The sequence below is a fragment of the Cyprinus carpio genome, unplaced genomic scaffold, assembly GCF_018340385.1.
Source record: "Cyprinus carpio isolate SPL01 unplaced genomic scaffold, ASM1834038v1 S000006477, whole genome shotgun sequence".
Taxonomy (NCBI): Eukaryota; Metazoa; Chordata; class Actinopteri; order Cypriniformes; family Cyprinidae; genus Cyprinus; species Cyprinus carpio.
In genome coordinates this window covers 3,096-10,518 of record NW_024879152.1, presented here as the reverse complement: position 1 = coordinate 10,518, position 7,423 = coordinate 3,096, and positions in this window count along the sequence as shown.

Below are 7,423 nucleotides of genomic sequence, written 5' to 3'. Positions count from 1 at the left end.
ATTATTATAGTAATAAGTCCATATTTTTTATGGACTTAAACTAATTGGATAACTGTATTAAAATGCAAAATTTAAATATTATAAAATAAAATATTAAATTAAACATTATATTAAATTAATTACAATTAAAAGTTTTTTTATATTGGTAGTGAATCGATTTAAATGAAACATAAAATATGAAACCATTCTTTAATGCAAATATGCATGTTTAATGCAGTGTTCATTGCACTGCAATATCTTCTCTAATGCAGCAGTGAATCAGACACTTTTTCATGCATAGCTCATAACTGTATCCATTTTTATGGTAATTTGTGAAAGTGGTTGTCTTGTAAATATCAGCTACATGGTCTGCACCATGGCTCCAGGAGACATTGTGTTTCATATAGTCCCTTACCACACAGCAGAGAAATGACAGTAAAGCGACTGAGAATTTGACTAGGAATTAATTGTCTTGTCAATCCAATCACCCGCTCAGTTTGCTGTCATGTTCACGTCAGTCTTTCCTCCATATCATGGGTTTGTTTTTAGTTTAGGTAAAGTATATTAGTATCTCTGTCTTTGCAGCTCTGCTTCACCGTTGCCCCGTGGTACTCTCATCTCATATGTGTCATGGTCAACAGAAGACCTATAGTTCTGGCATTGCATTCCTTTCATCATAACTCAGATGCATCTTCTCCAACAAGTCAGACTCAACTATGACCCAGAGATGAGCACCCATTCCCCTGGCAGTTGACATATGCCTTTCCTGTCTCCAGCACTGTCCTCAAAGCACTCCTGTGGCTAATAACTAATACCATGCCAGCCTCAGAGGCAATGGTTCTGGTGGAAGATTTGTGGGTAACTGAATTACAGGTGGCACCTAATTTGAGGCGGCATGTGCAGAGGACTGACTCTTCTCTTCCGTCTCAATTCTTCTGTGTGAAAATGGTAATTTATTTCACTCTGGTCTGCCCTGTCGGTGGCTTGTGGAGTCTGTCCTATCCTGGCCAGAGCTGTTAGACTAATTCTCAGTGTGCTGTAAATGAATGTAGCGCTGCACCTGGGCTCCACAGGTGGGGAACCGCTGGAATGACAGCTCACATCACAAACATAATCAGCAGACTTCTTCAGAAGTAGTGCCCGCCCCAGATGCTGTCAGATGGGCACAGAGGGCAGAGGAAAGGCTGTCATGTGGAACATTGCTGTATGCTACAACATGCTGAGAAATTTTAAAGAAAGTCCATGTAACTAGAAAGGCTCTTGCCAACTTTTAGCTAATTAATCAGGGTTTTGAGCTGACCTGAAGTAGCTTGTTTATTTGTCTGAGAGTTGCTTCAACATTTTCAACAATTTATAAAAACTTTTTATATCTGAATCCGCTGGCTGAAAGTCGATAGTCTTTATCCATTCAGCAGGAGCAGAACAAATATGTGTACATCTTTCATAAATCCATTGTATATAAATTATTGAATTCAAGTGAAATTAACCCTTTTATAGTGAACAGTTTTATTTATACCATCCAAAAATCTTGGGTCAGTAATTAGTTTTTGAAATTAATACTTCATTCAGAAAGGACACACTGAATTTTATCAAAAGTGACAGTAAAGATGATGTATGACAATATTTTACAAGACTTCTATTTCAAACTAATTCTGTTCTTGTTATTTTGATCTTTCTGTTCTTAAAACAATCCTGAAAAAAACATTACAGTTTACATAAAAATATTTAGCTGCACAACTGTTTTCAGCATTGATAATAATAAGAAATGTTTCTTAAGCATGATTCTGAAGGATCATGTGTGAAGATTTGTGTAACAGATGCCGAATATTCAGCTTTACATCACAGAAATAAATACAATTCTAAATATATTAACATATAAAGCCTTATTTTAAATTTAATTAAATTAAATAATATTTCACAATATATTATCATAATGATTGTACAGTAGTGTACAATTTACACATACAATTGTTCTGATTGTGTTTCATGATAAAGGCCTAATAAAAACAAAATTGTACTTAGAATTGAAATCAATAGTTCAACCAAAAATGAAAATTGTCATCATTCACTTGCCCTCCCTGTATGAATTTTATTGTATCACAAAAACGGTTTTTATCTTCTTTGTTTTTCTGGAGACAAAAAATCATACAGTTTTGGAACAGAATGAGGGCTAGTAAATGATGACTGGCCATTTCTGGGTGAACAATCCCTTTAAACACTGAAAGAAAAAATATATTTTTAATATATATATTCACTTTTCACTTTTTACTTGAAGAATCTATGATACAGAAATGAGGACAGCATCATGGGGATCACTGACTACACAGTTTTGAGTTAAAAAAGAAAAACAGTTTTATGTAGTTTCAGATCATAATGACAGCAGTTCCAAGGTTGCATACTACTGTTAGATGTTTTTTTTTTTTTTTTATTTGCTTTTTCTCTTAATAATAGGCATTATATACGACAAAATAGTCAGGAAATCTACAAGATGATATCTGGACATTAAAATATTATGAGTGGTACAGATTCATCATCCATTGTGGCAAGAACCTATGAAGATGTTGAGTCCAAATGGCATTCTAAATAAGATGCCAGGTGGCTGTTATAGATGGGAAATGAGATGCATTTGTCTTTTTAATTAACATTGATTTATTTTGTCTATTTTCTTATAAATTCATTTCACATTCAGGTTCATGTGCAGGGCAGTGTATTTGAGGATTCTTTCTGAGGACCATGTTCCTCTCTCGTGCTTATTAATATTAATTATTTGCCAATTGAATGGGGATGAAAATTTATACAGTATATAATAATTCAGATCAACCCACTAGTCTGTGCGATATGACAGACTGAATATTTGATGACTATATCTGGTAACCACAGCTGTTATACTTACAAATCAGTTCAAGCAATAATTGAAAACCTTCCCCATTTTTGCAATATGTGCCATTTCTTCAGCTGTTATGCAATGGAGAGAAAAAGACAACTTAAAAAAGAAGAAACATAAAAATGGAGATGAACAATAAACAATGCCTTCTCCAATGTGTCGTTAATATGGGAGATTTTTTGAACAGAGTAATTAAAAAGAGGATATTTTTAGTCAGTAGTCATCATTTGCATCACAGCGCTTTGGCATTTATAACAATTTTGATAAATTGGCATGCAAACAAAAGAAACATTACATGGATTTGAGCTGTAATTATAGACATAAAAAGGGCCACAGCACACCACTGTGCTAGTCTTAAATACAGCCGTTTCATCCGGATACGAAATCATTTTATCATCGTCTTAAATAGGTCAAAACAATTGTAAATGCTGTTTTCGTCAGTCCTAATTATTTTTAATGTCTTTATCATCAAAGATATTGCCAAATACTGAGGGATTCCAGCCCTGAGGCAGTCTGCCATCATGAGTTGTATTTTTTATTTTTTTATTTTTTTTCCCTAAATTATTCTGCTTTGAGATGAATTATTGACTTTCTTATCTGGCACTTTTCCAGCACACATTATTAAACATTAGTCCAAAAAACAAAGTTTCACTCAAGTTCAGTTGCTTCACTAGATGCCAAGAACACAGACTGTGAACAACAAACATATACCAAAGACTCAGCCCAACTTCATGAGTCCATCCCAATAATTTTGTGCTTTAATTGAAGAAATGGGACCTAAGCCAAAGGACAATCATCTCATTTCTTTTCCATTTGCTTATACTGTAAGTTTCACTCATTTGGTGCCTCATATAATGTGCACAAAACATGCAAGTGGTCCCCTACTGAGATACATCATAAATATCTTTATTGTCAGCATATGCATGACAGTCATTGTAATAATTTGCATCACCATTCAATAAAACCAGTTTTTTTTTATTATTATTAAAACAAATGCATTTTAGCTAAACATTGTCTTAAAGTAATCTTTGAATCTTATAACTGTACCTCACTTCTCCTGATATTTGATACCCTTTTGTAACTCCATATTTCTCAATATTGTCTTCCATGTCAATATTCTCTTGGCCTCACCTGTCTGCGTGAATCCTTGCAAAGTAATCTAAGCATCAAGCGCATCCACTTTCCTTCAAACTGATGCGATCGGGTGGCTCAGGTGACCTTGTTCCATATTCAATTTGCCTTAGCCGGCCCGCGTTCCCGTGGACCGGTCCTCTGCCAGCTGCTCTCCCTGTCCCACAGTTCCTTGTGAAACACTGACGAAAACATCAGTCTGGGGACGACTTCGAGAGCCCTTATGATGGTGTTGTCAAGGTGAGGGCGAGAGCAACTTAATCTCTCTCAATTAATACCCCCGCCTGCGGCCTCCTCGTCTCCCAGTGCTCAGTGGCCCTTTTCCCCGCACAGCCCCTGAGCTCCACTCTGACACTCACCTTTCTACTTCTAATGAGTCCCCTCTCCGATTAGCTGCCACCGCTCAAGGCCTAAAAATTGTCCCTAATCCCAACACATTCCTGAATTCTGCATATATGCCAAAGAGAGAAGATGCTAAAAAAGATTTGCCCATAAAAAGTCTGTCTTGGACCTTTTTCATAGATTGTGATGATATGTTTTCACAGTTATTAACATCATAAAGCTAAGGTTTTTTTTTTTTTTTTTTTTTTTTTTTTACTTCTGCACATTTATAAAGACTATATAGTGTTATATTACCTTGGAATTAAAAGGGATAGCTCCACCCAAAAATGAAAGTTTTGTCATTAATTACTCACCCTCATGTCGTTCCAAACCCGAAAGACCTTTGTTCATATTTGGAACACAAATTAAGATATTTTGATGAAATCCACAAGCTTTCTGACCCTGCATAGACAGCAGATGCAAACTACCATGTTCAAGGCCCAGAAAGGTAGTAAAGACTTCATTAAAATAGTCCATGGAACATCAGTGCTTCAAACATAATGTTATGAAGCTACAAGAATACTTTTCATGCACAAAAAAACAAACAATATATTATTACTTTATTCAACAATTCTTCTCTTCCATGTCAGTCTTGGATACGTTCACAGAAGTACAACGACGCATATGTCGCGTGGTGCTGCGGATGCTGAGCCGGTGTTCTGAAGTCATACAGGAAGATACACGCTTACATAAAATAGTCATCATAAACATGTCTTAAGATTTTGACCAGGGGATGATAAACTCACTGTTTTCGTCATTTTTTTTTTTACCCAGCCTTATTTAATTTGAATCAGACTAAATCGATGACAAACTAGAGAGAGATGGACGTTCTAATAGAACAAATGCCGAACTCCTGCGTCAGCAGCAACCACATGCATGCGTCGTTGGTACTGTCGTGAAGACCCCGTGTCTTAGACTGCAAGACGTAAGAGAAGAAATATTTTACTGATATTAGTGTGAGTTATTTTGGTTTTCCTTTGTGGTCAAAAAGTATTGCTTTCACCCTGTAGACTTCATAACATTACGGTTTGAACCATTTTCTCCGTACTGTCACACCCTCTGGAATATGTTAATATACTGTCCTTACTACCTTTTCTGGGCCTTGTGAACGTGTGTAGTTACATTTGCTGTCCATGCCTAGGCATCAAAAGCGCTCGGTTTCATCGCCGTATATTGGGCTTCGAATCATGAACAAAGGTCTTCCGGGTTTGGAACAATCACTCGAGGGTGAGGGAAATGATGAACAGAATTTTCTTTTTCGATTACACTAATCAGTTATCTGTGCTGCCGTAAGTGTTATAATACTATGGCTGCGGGATGGATGGCAAATTCTCTCTTCTGGCCAATGTCAATCAACTCTCTCAGTATTCTAGTCTTTGTTTGGAAGGTTTATAAGCTAATGATTGATTGATTGATTGATTGATTGATTTATTGATTGAATTGATTGATTGATTGATTTATTGATTGATGATTGTTGTTGATTGATTGATTGATTGTGATGATTTAGCTATTAGGGGCAAATGTGAAAACAAAAATTATTTGTTCTAGTTTCCATTCAACCACCTAAATAAGTCTATCCCACTAGGACAAAATTCTTTCCAATAGACCGCCTTTTTTTCCCAGTTCCAAGGTTTCTCAGCAAGCTGGAGCACACTCAAGAGGCAGATATGGAGTGGGGGGAAAGTATTTCTAATGAGTTATAAGGTGACTGTATGGTTAATTATTTTCGGTTCAGTCTATCCGAAGAATTTATGACTACCACATTCTAGTTATGAACGACCAACATTCTAGTCTAGTCCATAGTCAACAAAAGTTATTTTGAAAAAACGCATATGTGTATCTTTAGAATCAAATATAAAGATTCTTATCCAGCCATTTCCTGAAAATGTATTAGATATACAGATATAATCGTATAAAAATCTGCCCATGTAACCACATGTTCATATGGAAAGATTGTTGTTCTTGTCCTGGGGTGAGCACTGAGATAGTATTCCTAGCTTTATGTCTTCCACTGCACATCTGCTTTTGGGCACTGCACCAACTTCAAATTAGGAAACAACAAAGTGGGATTGTGTGATAGGATCAGCTGGTCAGACGGGGCCAGCCAGAAAGAAAACTCATCACTGGTCCAGAGCCTCTGTGCTCTTTGATTGCGCTCCTCAACTGGAAACATGGCTTCATCCAGCCAAACAAATGGCCCATGAGGAACATGGAGGAGAGTACTGGCAGTACTGCTGGTAATGTTTGGGGCAAAACCTCGTTGAGTCTTGTCCTGTGTGCTTTTTTTCAACATCCTTGTAAAATCTGTACACTAACACATTACTGTTACGAGATTGTTCACTGCAGTTGGATTCTCTACAATGCTCATCATTGTCAGAAATATTTTACATCGAAATAATAGGATTGTGGAAGTTTTATAAAATAGATAAAATGTGTTTTATCTAGCATTCCGATATCCTCCAGCCCTCATTTAAATATCTGAAGATTATTCTCATACATTCAGATTTGGCTTTAGCATTGTGTTTTAATTTATGCATTCAGGTCGTAATCACACAGCAATATGCACAGGCACTTATGGTGTAAGCTATAAATAATATAGTTTTTCCCTGCAATACAAGTCTGCTGTATTGGCAGCATAATGATTACCTCTCTGAAAAGAAGAATCTCTTGCTCGTACTTTTTTTTCAAGGAATGTAAATTAATGTGAAATCATTTTTGTTTTCTGTGACAAGCTTTAGGGAATATAAATAAATGTAACTAAATCATTACCTACTATAGGATATTGTTTTTGCTTTTTGCATGAGAGTGTGTTTATCCATTTTATCCATTTTTAGCAAGGCAGGAACCACCACATCCTTTTCAATATTTTTAATCCAACACCTGCTTTAGAAGACATGCATGGTTCTTCTTGTTCTCAGGTTGTCACTTCATGAGAGCAGACCACAGAACATGAGTTGGAAGGCCTGTGTTAATTAAAACACGCAGACAACTGTGTTGAGATTAAAATGTTCATAGAGGTTCGCCATCCAAGAGGAGATGCCATTAAGG